Raw genomic sequence first — 12,388 nt, 5'->3', positions numbered from 1 at the left:
GACCAAAACAAATATGACCGCCGTTTTAACAGGATTAACTAGAGTTTGCGGACTCAAGCCTGCGCTATCTGCTATCTCGTCTGTTAATTTTTTTTCTAACGTACCACTGAGTACCATTGAGTTAACACAGACTTAGCAAATAGCAGGAGTTAGCGAATAGCTCGACTTAGCCAGCTCCAACATTGTGAATACCCCTAATCTATTTGGAGCATAAATACCGAGTTATTGATTATGTAAAAAGCTTAACGGTTCTCATCACCATAATTGGAATACTCAGGTTTGTCTACTCTCAGACAATGACAGTAGGAGAGCTCAACCATCATTGGTCAACAGATAATGACCAATCACAGAGCTTCATCCATACTAAATGATCTACTGCATAATGTTCAAGCTTCCATTTAACTATACAGGTTAATAATTTTGTTACAACTGAGTCTAGTATGTCTGATTGTTATTAGACCTATAAATTAGTGGCTTTGTTCGTAAGATTAAGTCGTTTTCATTCAATATGCGAAAGCTCTGATTTGATTGTAATACAGTTGTACCTACTTCATCCATAGCTAGTGATGGGCGATCTTCATCTCAGAAGTATTAAAGCTCTGGTTCTGGTTAGATTGAACTAGATGTAGGCTACCAAGTGCATCAATTGTTGAAGTAATAAAGCTCTGTTTTTATTGAAACTGGTACCTCAAATTGTTTTGATGAATTAGTGGTGTCATGATGTCGTTTTTATTCATTATGTAAAAAGTTATGATTCGATTGAAATAGTTGGCTGTTAATATTTTTTCTTTAGGGCTACTTTTATACTTTTAATATAGGTTAAATAAAAATGTAAATCTACATGGAATTTTTTCAAGTAAAAATTTTCAAAACGGCATTAGTAGCCGAAACATGTCGTGACGGAATAATTTAAAAGGGTACTCAGATTTATAGGTAAGTTCATTTAGCTGTTAGTACTATAGTGTATTACTATACTATTAGTATATCATATACTATAATTTTAGTACTAAGTACTGATGAGCGAACGAAATTTGATCTATATCTAATGAGACTGTCTCTACAGAGGCTGTGAGTTCAATTGAAACATCATGGGTTACTTGTGTGTATCTCTCTACAGGGGTTCCACCAGGAGTGAGGTGTTCCCAGTGAGGCAACGAAAATGTTTCGGCCAGAACCGTGACTAAGAGCCCTTCGCCGTGGGAAATGTACTAATAGTTTTCAGCATTTCTTACCAGATAGAAAGCCGATGCGGTTCTAGGCTTCGAGACAGACACACATTCGTTCAAGCATTCGCACATTCGGCACACTTTCCAAGTGATGAGTGGCTCCACAGCCCGGTAATAATCCACTACATGAACAACTACTATTGAAAACAACTCACATTCCTCTGGATCCAATCCAGTTACAGGGTCATGGTTCTCCAGACATTGTAGCATGAAGTGAATGTGACATCCCTAAACGGTTAAATGCTGGATGCTTTGAATTGTTATATTTGTAGGATCAGCTTTTTATTTCTGTGTAACGTTACTCTCTGGTAATGTGTTGATATCTAAATAACATTCAATATTCTGTATTGTGTTGGCAGTGCAGGAAATCCAATTTGCAGTACAGTTTTGTATTTATTTATACAATATAATCAACAAATTTGTTTCGAAAATAAATTTCAATTTCAAAAAAGTATTGATGTAATGATAATAATAATTATAATATCGAGTGACCTAGCTGGCTCAAGTCTGATTGCAAGATTGCATTAATATGTTCAAATATCGATGAATAAAGAATATAATAATGTATATCATATGAATATATATAATATAAAAGATAAAACAAATATATAATATAAGAATATATATAATTTATATCATATAACAACATTCAATTTGGACCTAGGTTGAATAATTATTGTAATAGTATTGGGTTAAATAAATCCATTAAATTGTTAGATTAGTTTTATTTCAATATAATATATTTCTATAACATTAATTTTAGTATCAGGTTTTCAGTTTTTTTTACGTTTATCTGATGTCTGAGTGTTAATGTCTGAATGATTTTCAGTTCTATAATGTATAAAAAAGTATTGTATCGAGAAGACGTATTGTTATGGAGAATTTTCCGTGCGTTGAAAGGCTCATACAGAACTGTTCTCTATAAAAAAGTGTACTGTTGTGAATAATATGAAATATAATGATGAAATATGAATAATCTAAGTATAATTTTGTGGAGTGTGACTAAACAAGTAGAGTCTAACATATTTTTTTCGTTAATATTGAACATTATTCGTTACAAGTATCAAAAGACTCAGATACTGTTTCTACAGATGAAAATTAAAGCTCTTATTAAATAAAGCTATTACCAATACTCTGTTCTCCCGATGAAATGATGTGTGCTTGGGAACAGCTTTGCTAACAGACAATCATGAAATCGAAATCACTACGCGATGATTCGGAAAAGACCTGAAACTGTATGTTTTTTCATAGATATGATGTGCGTCAGGGATGAACATCAAAGACATAATCTATATGAATGAAGATATAGAATCTAATAATTCCTAAAACTGCCTGAACACGAAAACTTAATGAGAATATCAATCCTCAGAGAAGAACTAATGGAAATCTATACCTCTCCTTGCCTGATCGATAAACTGCACAATATATCCTTGACATACATAATACTTTATCATTCACGAGTGTTAGTTGCACAGAATGTATTGGAGAACAAAGCAATCGATGAACTTCCTGTTGAAGGTGCTCGTACGAAAATAATAAACGTTTGTATGAAATATTTCTAAGTAACAGAGCCCAAAAGTTGAGTAGTTGGTCTTGAATTTGTTAGTACAATGAAACCGGCTTTTCACTCTTTTGTCTGATGAGAGACCTAAATTTACTGTTCACATGCAAGCGGTGCTCTCTACTTTTCATATAATGTGGTTCAAGATTCATTCTGAAGGCAAGAAGAATTGATAAACAGTCGCTCTTGAAAACAAGAAGCACAAGAAAATAAATTCGGCAAACTGCGGCCGTGGCAAAACTAAACATTCAACCATTGAAATTGGAAAGTTTGACATCAAAACGAGCTTCGCTACTGCACAAGCAAGAAAAAAGACACGCTATATATTTATATATACTTGGAAGTAGAAGAAGGATTAGTCATATGTACATGATACTTTTCTTTATACGTAGTTGACACGGCACGCTATGGGTAATGCTCAGTATATCTGTATACAAAACGGTATAAAACAGTTCGCTTTACCAACTTATCATTGGATCAGGCACGATATTCAACTTTCTAGTTTATTTTATTTGTAGAATATTAAAAAACCTGGTTCAAAACTTGACTTCATAATGTTCTATGACCATGTTTAGTATTTAAATCTCAGGTAGATCATCGTATTCTGGTGGAGACACTTTTAATTTGCTATTCCACTTTATCATTATTCACAATCCGATCGAAATTTAATTGGTATTTTATTTTATTGTAATTTCTAATTTTATAGTATTATATTTAAATCTTCATCTTCATCACAGACGTACTGGTACTGTGGAGAGACTAGTAAACGAGTAATTATGTTGTGAAGTATGAAAGACGAATAATTTCCATTGAAAAAATTAAGAATGAATAGATTATAAAAATTGCAGAAGTTACGGAATTATTATCAAGCATGTAGTCATCAATGATCAATGATAAAGAAGAGAGAAAATTGAGTGGAGCACCTCGAAAATCAAGGAGCAATCTCAATCATATCTTATTAGCACATGCAAAATTTGTTGCGCCCAATGTGATATTATTGAACTGAGAGCTTCTGAAGGGTTAAGATTCTGATTTGTTCAATTTCAATCTAATATTTATTCATCTCCAAATAAATTTAAATATTGAGTAGGGTATTTTGAAAAGATTGATGATTTAAGAAAACGTGATATCAAAAGCCGAAACCATTTTGAAAAGACTAATGTCTACTCTAGTCACAGCAATCATAATAGCTCACTGCTTATTAAAATTCTGAAACAGAAACACTTTTAATCAGAAATATTATACATGTTATCATGAGACCGAGACTAGTGAACAATTCTAGCTTAAGAACTATACTAGAAAATAATAATTATTTATAAATCCACTCTCCGGACTCTTATAAAATTATCACGGATCAAGGGCATCACATAATCTATTAGAATTATCCACACACAATACGGTAACCTGGTAATGGAATTTGAAATCTGTAAAAATAAACAAATATTTGGGTGAGTCGTAAGCAGATTAGCGAGAAAAATTTTATCCATCATTTATGTTTATGTAGGGGTGAACTAATGACACTAACATAACTTAAACATACACTTTTGAAAATTATATTTAGACCCTCAGCCAATCAGAATCCATCCAAGCAAGGGACGTCCATGCAATATTTGAATTGATATCTAAATTAATGAAGAATTGAAATAGGTTGAATATTTTTTAACGATCATTTCAGAAAAAGTAAATAGATACTGCTTGTAGAATGCATGTTATGTTTTACATTTATTTATTATTCACATTTCATAATACACAGATCAAATATCAAAAGGACCAACAGGTCTAGCCAAATACTTTTCCTTTCCAAATTTTGATATGACTGTGAATGAATTTATATGTATGATTTGCTATTTGCAATGTTATAACTGATCTTTAAATATGATGTGTTACTCACTTGTACCCATCAATAACCCATTCTCAAAGATCAGGCTTCATTGAGTTATCACCATACAATAAGGTACTATCTATTAGTGAACTGTAGCTTGTAGCTTGCAGACTAAACAGACACACAACACCTTTTTCAAAATACCTCACATAGCATTCCTAGTTGGCTGATATTGAACGAACCGTAGCAAGAACAATCCTTAATCCAATAATTTCCTCAGTAGAGCCTGAAAAAATGAAGATGAACATGTGTTCTACTCCAGGAACAATGTGACTAGCTATGGAGTAACACGATGGTAATTACTGTATGTTCCTTTGATCAGCTCATCGATTAAATTTCATACACGGATGTGAATTGCTCTATAGAGCCTCTCTAATTATGCTTCTGCTCCAAGCAACGAAATAACTAGATAACACATATACAGCTTCCTGCTCTCCTGCTCTACCAATAACATTATCTTCTTCCGCTTCTCTCAAGTCTCAACACTTTTTGTTTCACAAAGCTCATTATTGTTTTCTTCAACCTTCAGTTGTTTAACGCTCTTGTAATTTCACTCTCATGAAGAAATATTTGTAGTCTTCTTGAAGCTGAAGGTCGCAACAAAAACTATTCTCAGCACATGCTACTTTCTTTACATGGCTCTCATTCATATGTTGTACATTCACATTCTGTTATCAGTGTTTGTCACATAACTTTGAATCCTTGTAACTAGCGTGGTAGCATAAAAAAGATTATAACTGTATGTAGTATAATATAGAATAGAATAATAAAAGAGAACAGTCGGTTTGTCTTTGGTTGTAGTCAATTAAAACATTTTAGTCAATGTTCAGAGTTCAGAAAAAGATATTCTAGATTGCATAGAATTTTGAAAGTCAATGGTCATAACCAAGAGCTCATGAGCCATTAAAGAAGTTTATTCCAGGATAGCATGGATTTGAAACACACTGTCTAGAGTGTCCAGTTCAGCGTTCGGATAAAGAGTTTTAAAATCTGCCAATGATTCAATCAACCAATTAATTAAATCAATTGAATGATTGATTCAAACTAATTAGTGATAGTTTTAAAAGTGTCTATATTAAACGAGGATGGATTTGAGAGACATTAATTTGTTGATGAGTCGAAGGTTTTCATAATTGTTCGAATTGACGCTTCCACCCCAAATTTAATTATAAATAATAAACCTCTAAACATGTAAGTAGTACCTCGATGGTGAGTGGTAGAGAGGACTTGAAAGTCCCAAATGCGCCCAATAATGATTTTTCTCAATTTTATATTAATGTATAAACCCATATCTTAAGTTGCGCTCAGATTTGAGCGCCACGAACATGCGCATTACACTTCTCATCCTGATTATATTATCTGTATTTGTACAGAAACAGTAAAGTATACGAATAAGGTAGATATAATAAGCGTATCATCAGCTGATGAAAAGTGAAATGCGCGTACTCGTGCTGCTCAAGTCTGTACGTAGACTTGCACCCAAATAATCCTGAAATCCAATCTTTCCTCATATGATATTAACAATGATAAGCTGAAATTGTTGAATCGTGCAATATCCGGCCTAGTTCAATGGAAGCTCACCAGTGTGATATATGAAGACCAGTAAGTATAGTGAGGTTTTTTCGATTTTTCCTGATTGTTTTTTTCAATTTTTCGTGAACAATAATTAGGGCATGCCTTATGAGTTGGGCTGCCCGAGCTACTGGTGAGAGGTAAGAAGTGGGGGTAAGAGAAACACTCTAAGCCTATATACCTCAAAAGTTAAGCCTGTTCCGATTTTACGTTTATTATACAGTATTTTATGCTAACTCTTTATTTTTATAGATTTTTCCGTGTAGGAGTTCCAAGGAATGTTTAAATCTCGGGTTAATTGAATCAAAAATCAAACTGCACCTTTTGTCGATCTGTGGTTATTAACCTACTTTAACGTGGCGAGCCGTCAAGGCTGTCAAGATTAACCGTAGTTACTCGATAATAACTACTCGCTAACACGATTTGAAAAAATGTCGGCTAAACGTCGAGAGTTATTGCAAAGACAAACTTCTTCAGGGTATCATTATTTTAAACTCAGTGTTGTGATATCAGATTACATCACGTGGCGATGAGCAGAGGTAGCTGTTACATCAGGACCGGTTCTCTGTTATTTTTTATCTCTATTTTTTATTTATTTGATAATTCACGACTGATTAGCTTCCTTGCTCAATTCACCGCCTACTACATTTCATATCGATTGCCTCTTCATTAAATGATGCTTACCTCGATTTTGTTCAGAAAGATTTTTTCCCTACGATTGCTTAGGTCTTCAACGATTTTTTTCCCTACGATTGCTCTTAAACCGTTTTTAAAGTTACAGCGATCAATAGATCAATAATAATATCGAGTGACCTGGCTGGCTGACACAGGTCTGGTGTCACAGTTTTCAGGTCGCAACTGATCAATTTTAGGGCCTGACAGCCGTGTCCATCCGAAACACGTATAGATAAATAATATATAAAAAATAGATAAACAATCGCCAGATGAGAACGAAGAACAGTAGTGATTATTTTTGTTGAATAGTCCATAAAAATTGACGGAACCATTTCAACCCTCCATGAATCCTGTCTCGGACATTTTGCTAATCATATTGATAGAATAAAATCAAACCATAATAGTGGTCCTTCCTTGATTCTATCTGTTTACTAACGCAGTTGCTCTTTGTTTGATTCCTATATTCCTGAGTCTTTCAAAGACAGTAGAATATCATTCTAATGTACATCAGAATCATTTATGTACATCAAAATAGTGTTGTAAAATTGATGACAGCCATTGAGATCGTAGAATTGGATGAACTTACATGCAGTTTGCGCCAACACTATCCTCAGAAGAAAATCGTAATGACTTTATAACAATCACGTTAAAAGAGTATTGCTCTTTTTCTTGCCATCTATAGTTTCCAATATACATTATACTCGCAGTTCTCACATTACTGAATGTATGAATTCATATGTATAATGTTTATTCCTATAGGCGTGAATCCAAGAATGAAACACAACATGTATTGTTCACCACATTACCACAACAGCATAGAATTAATTCTTATGAGTTGAATCCCAAATATTTTGGAGAAAAGGTTTACAACGTTTCAGTAGAGAGTATGAGCATGACAAAATTTAATTCTATAAACAGTTTTATTATCCTTCTATTATCCAAGGAACCGAGGGTCCCTTGAGTCATTCAGGAATAATGTGGAAGAGTACTGAGGCATCACACTGAGGTATTTATTAGCACAGCTTTTTCTAAGGTCAAATAACTAAATATATATCCAATAAAACTTTGGTTAATACTGTAAGGATCCATGAAGAAATTGACAATCCTTTTCAATTCTCACACATTTATGATACTGTCTCATGCACGCAAGTAGCGTGACAAATTTGTGTTCAAACAAACATGATAATTCAATTCTTGATTGAGTACACAGAGTAGAGAGAGAATATTATCTCTCACTTGAACCGCATTCAATACTCTCAAAAATAATACAGTCTTGTTACCCCTGGTTGGTTGGAATTACTGACTTAAAATGGAGTTGGTGATTTGTCATCGACCAATATGATTGAAGGGCGTGTGCTAGAACGAAGCTAGTCGTTTGTGATTGGTGGAAGAGCTGTTGAACATACAGTAGTTGGATGTAGTATTGTATTTATCCGGTAGATGGAAGTTGATATATATCATTGATGCTATACAAAAATAGTATTTAATTATTGTTTTGTTTCAGCCTATTGAATTACTATATATTTTTTTACAATGACGAATACTTTTCATTTGTTTTGTAAGACCAATCAATACTTTGAAACCTCAATCTTTGATTTGATCAGAAATCTGGAACACATTGTCTCAATATTATCGTCAAAAGTTAATGTCATGACTATGTATTTTTATTTCTATATATTTTAATTATTTTTCTCTTTGTTGTGCACCCTATGGGTCCATATTGCGCCCATAGGCCCGGGCCTACTCGGCCCATTGTGGAATTCGGCCCTGGATGAGAAATGGATGGATCAATAGTTCAATAATTGAGAACGGTTTGTATTTCTTTTTATGGCACATGAATTACGATTTTAATTCCTGTTGCCGTTATTACGCTATTCATAGTTTTGTGATCTGGAAACGAAGATGATATTGAAGACCTACAAATTCGGAAAGAGGATTTGAAAAAAAATCACGAGAGTTAAAGGTCCAACAAATTTAACATTTGAGCGACACTAGTGGTTGCTCGTCTTATGAATGATGACCGCTCAGCCGCGTGATTGTTATTGTTAAGCAACGTAAGCAAGGATTTGAGGTTGGATGGGTGACCATGACAATAAAAATATTCTCCTAATCGGGTCTGACTCCATTCACATCTCCAGGTCAGTCGTGTTGTAATGACATGCTCAAGTCAGCGAAGTGGAACTACCCAAGTCATAGACCAACACTAATTCAGTTTAATTAATTTTGTTATATAAGAGGACTAGAAAGTAGATTACGGACAATTGAATAATTATTGGAGAACTTACACGTTTGATGTCAAACTCTTGTGACGTTTTCAAATTGTAGTGACATTCTATTTTTCCAATTATCTTCAATATTATACTGTTCCACAGAAAATACATAATATTATTATTATTGTGATGAAGTGAGAATATTTTTATTTATCTACAAAATCTGTTACTTCATCTAGAAAAAATGTTACTTGAATGATCCACTAGGAGGAAACTCCCACAGCTTTGAATCCAAATTCTCATTTACGACATTAGTGTTATTGAATTCAAGCTTCTAGATAAACAATATAAAGTCATCCATAATTCCCTAGATAAATCAGTATCCACTTTCCGGAGGGTGAGTAGAGTGAGAGGAATCATGTTGATGGTCACACTCCATACTCCAAAGTTCCAGTACTATAGTACTGGAATATCCACGTGAATGCTTTTTCGCCCAAAACTGTCTCAGACCTCAATCATTTAGAAAACACAAGTCTTGTAGAGATGTTTGAGATTATTTTTGAATTTATGTATATATTTCAAAAAATAACACATACTTGCTTGATGATACCGACATGAGCTAGCTCTCACTTGAACGTGGGTAATGGGATGCGATACATTAAACTATCTAATGTGTCTATTATTAAACAAAGCATGTCTATTACTTATTAAGTGCTTGGCGGGATTCAAACCCACATCTATTCCTGATCATTTACTCAAAGGTTGGTAGTGCCTATCCGGCTGAGCTGGGGGAGTAAACAATTAGGACCACTATACAATAATGAACTATTGGTACTCTCAAATCAAGAGCAGTGTTAACATTCAATTTATTTTATGATTTTCTCATCATTTCTCCCATCAATGAATAGATAACAACTTGTTGAGAAAAAGTCAATGTATATCTATTATCAATATCAATCAATGTATGATAATTTCTGATTATTGTCATAGTTTATTTGAAACGAATATTATTTCCTACTGTTCTGTGTCCAATGTTTACCAAGCTTTACATGATCTTGAACTTTCCAAGAAAAAGGAAAGGTAACGTAAATTAACGTAGCTTCCTGACTTCTATTTTCTCGACAACGGTCATAAATACTTCAATTGCAAACCTTCCATTCTGTTTTCAGTGAACTTCCTGCTGTCTAAAAATCACGATAATTATAATCGTCGGCTTCCTTACGTCTTGTACTGCTCATTCACAATTTGCAGTAGAAATGACCACTCGAAATGAGTCAGAAATACTTGGAAGTTTGTATCTACTGGCTAGAAGATTGGACTTTCACTGACTAACGAATGCAAGAATATCATTGTCATCTCATGATTACGCGTACTGAGAATTGCATGTTTAAATTTCGATTACACACACACATGGTTGAAAGCGTTTCTCTTCTTGACACTGAACACCTGAGTAAATTGAATTTTGTAACCCAATTCATCTTATATTTTATTGTATCACAATGTCATGTCATTTATAGTCTCATATCAGCAACCTTTCGTTCACTTCTTCCGAAAACTTTGGCAGAAAACCCTCATTTCGAATATAATATCCCATTCACATTGTTTGACTTCGATACAATTACATTTATAATGTCCACAATGCTGTTGCAATTTCATTAACAAGTTTTATTTGTTCAACTCGATTATGTTTTTCAAGTTAATTCTTCAAATGTTGTTCGACAACGGTAATTTCTGTTTACTTTCTTCAACACGAGTTTTAGCAACAAAATGAACATTACTTCAATTATTGAGAACGTGTTTTTCCTCAAAGCCGCATCATATTGTTGTTGAAATTCAACTTGTTCAAAAAGATTTCAGTTATTTACTCTTTTCAAACATATATATTAGTAGCAAAAAAAACAAGAAATTTATTTAAAATAATTCTTATAAAACCCGACTTTCATCGTCCTCAAGTGTATTTTCCTTGCTAACTTCTACATGCTTAAGCAAAACATCAGTTGTTTACTTTTCACAAATGAGTTTTTCGAAAAACCCCTATAGTTTCATTGGGAATTTATTTTTTTCCCAAGGACAGATTGTATTTTATCCCAGTGAACCATGAAGTCAATTTTTTTATCTGTATGCTCAAATCTTTATGCATCTTTATGCTTTTCCAAATTAGCAAAATAGCTAAAATTTCATTTTTATGTTGAAAAAATTCAGATTTATCCTAGTAAACTTTGAATTAAATCTTACCTGCCTCTCTTGACGAAGACTGATGAACTACACTAAATTTTCTTGACGGCTTATTTTCAGAAAGCGATTCACACCTGAAAGTTGGACGAACGAACGCACGGCTCAACTACTGGCTTCGCACGCGACTAACATGTATCAGCTGACAGCCACATTCACTTGTTCACGATCCCCTCTGGTAGGCACCGTCCTTCTCCCACCAAACTACCATTTTATTGCACTCTCTCTTTCCTCGGTGTTTTGAATCACTTTGCTTCTTTGTGCTTCTCCACGGTTCTTCCTTCCACCCATCCGAAGACCGACTGAATGCCAGTTATGCAATTGGGGATCTGAGTTGTAACAAGTCGCACGGCAGAGCAAGGAGCAAGCGGGGAAGGAGGAGTTCGAGTTGGAGGATGAGACGTGATAAGGCACCACAGCATTCCCACTTCCAATAATTATTGAGCTTCAGGAACTCTGATCATCAGAGACCAGGCAACCGGCGTTATCAATTCAATAATTTCATCAATAAACAAAGTTGTTAGCAATAAACAAATCAATAGACAAATTTTGTGAAGTAAGCAATATGGACGCTATTACTCAATAATTAATTGAATAGCTTAGTTAATGCTAACAATATCGAATAAGAAATGTATCAGAGTCTCAGAATCGAACTACAAAACCTTCGATCACCAGATACCATAAAACCGGCATTACCAATTCAAAAATGTTACCAATAATTATTTGAACATTCAATAATATTTCGCTAGTATTCAATAATATTTGGTGAATAGCCAAGTTAACAATTCAATAACATTGTGAATAATTTTGTAAATAAAAAAGTCTATCAAATCAATGTTCAGAGAAGTTCATCTCTTTGCTAGATGCACATACAAAACTAATGGAAGCATCACGAATTCCTTTGTTTATTTTTCAAGAAAATTTATTGAAAAATACTTTTTTATAATAAATTGTAATTTAATATATTGGCAGTTCATTATGTTCTTCATTATCAAGAAATGATTAGGCAACAGTGTGGTGATAGAGAAGA

The 12,388-nt window shown here is 33.7% G+C and overlaps 1 protein-coding gene across 1 annotated transcript in view; it reads right to left on the bottom strand.

The window, feature by feature from the left end:
- The window catches only part of LOC111045250 (glucose dehydrogenase [FAD, quinone]), a 107,412-nt gene extending 95,764 nt beyond the window's left edge, over positions 1 to 11,648 (bottom strand). Inside the window, exon 1 of the mRNA XM_039442688.1 lies at positions 11,362 to 11,648. The gene's annotated coding sequence lies outside the window, so the exon portion shown is untranslated. The remainder of the gene's footprint in view (positions 1 to 11,361) is intronic.
- Positions 11,649 to 12,388: the final 740 nt, after the last annotated feature.

Source organism: Nilaparvata lugens, chromosome X (genome assembly GCF_014356525.2).
Source record: "Nilaparvata lugens isolate BPH chromosome X, ASM1435652v1, whole genome shotgun sequence".
In the NCBI taxonomy this organism is placed as follows: domain Eukaryota; kingdom Metazoa; phylum Arthropoda; class Insecta; order Hemiptera; family Delphacidae; genus Nilaparvata; species Nilaparvata lugens.
This window is presented reverse-complemented; position numbering and strand designations above follow the sequence as displayed.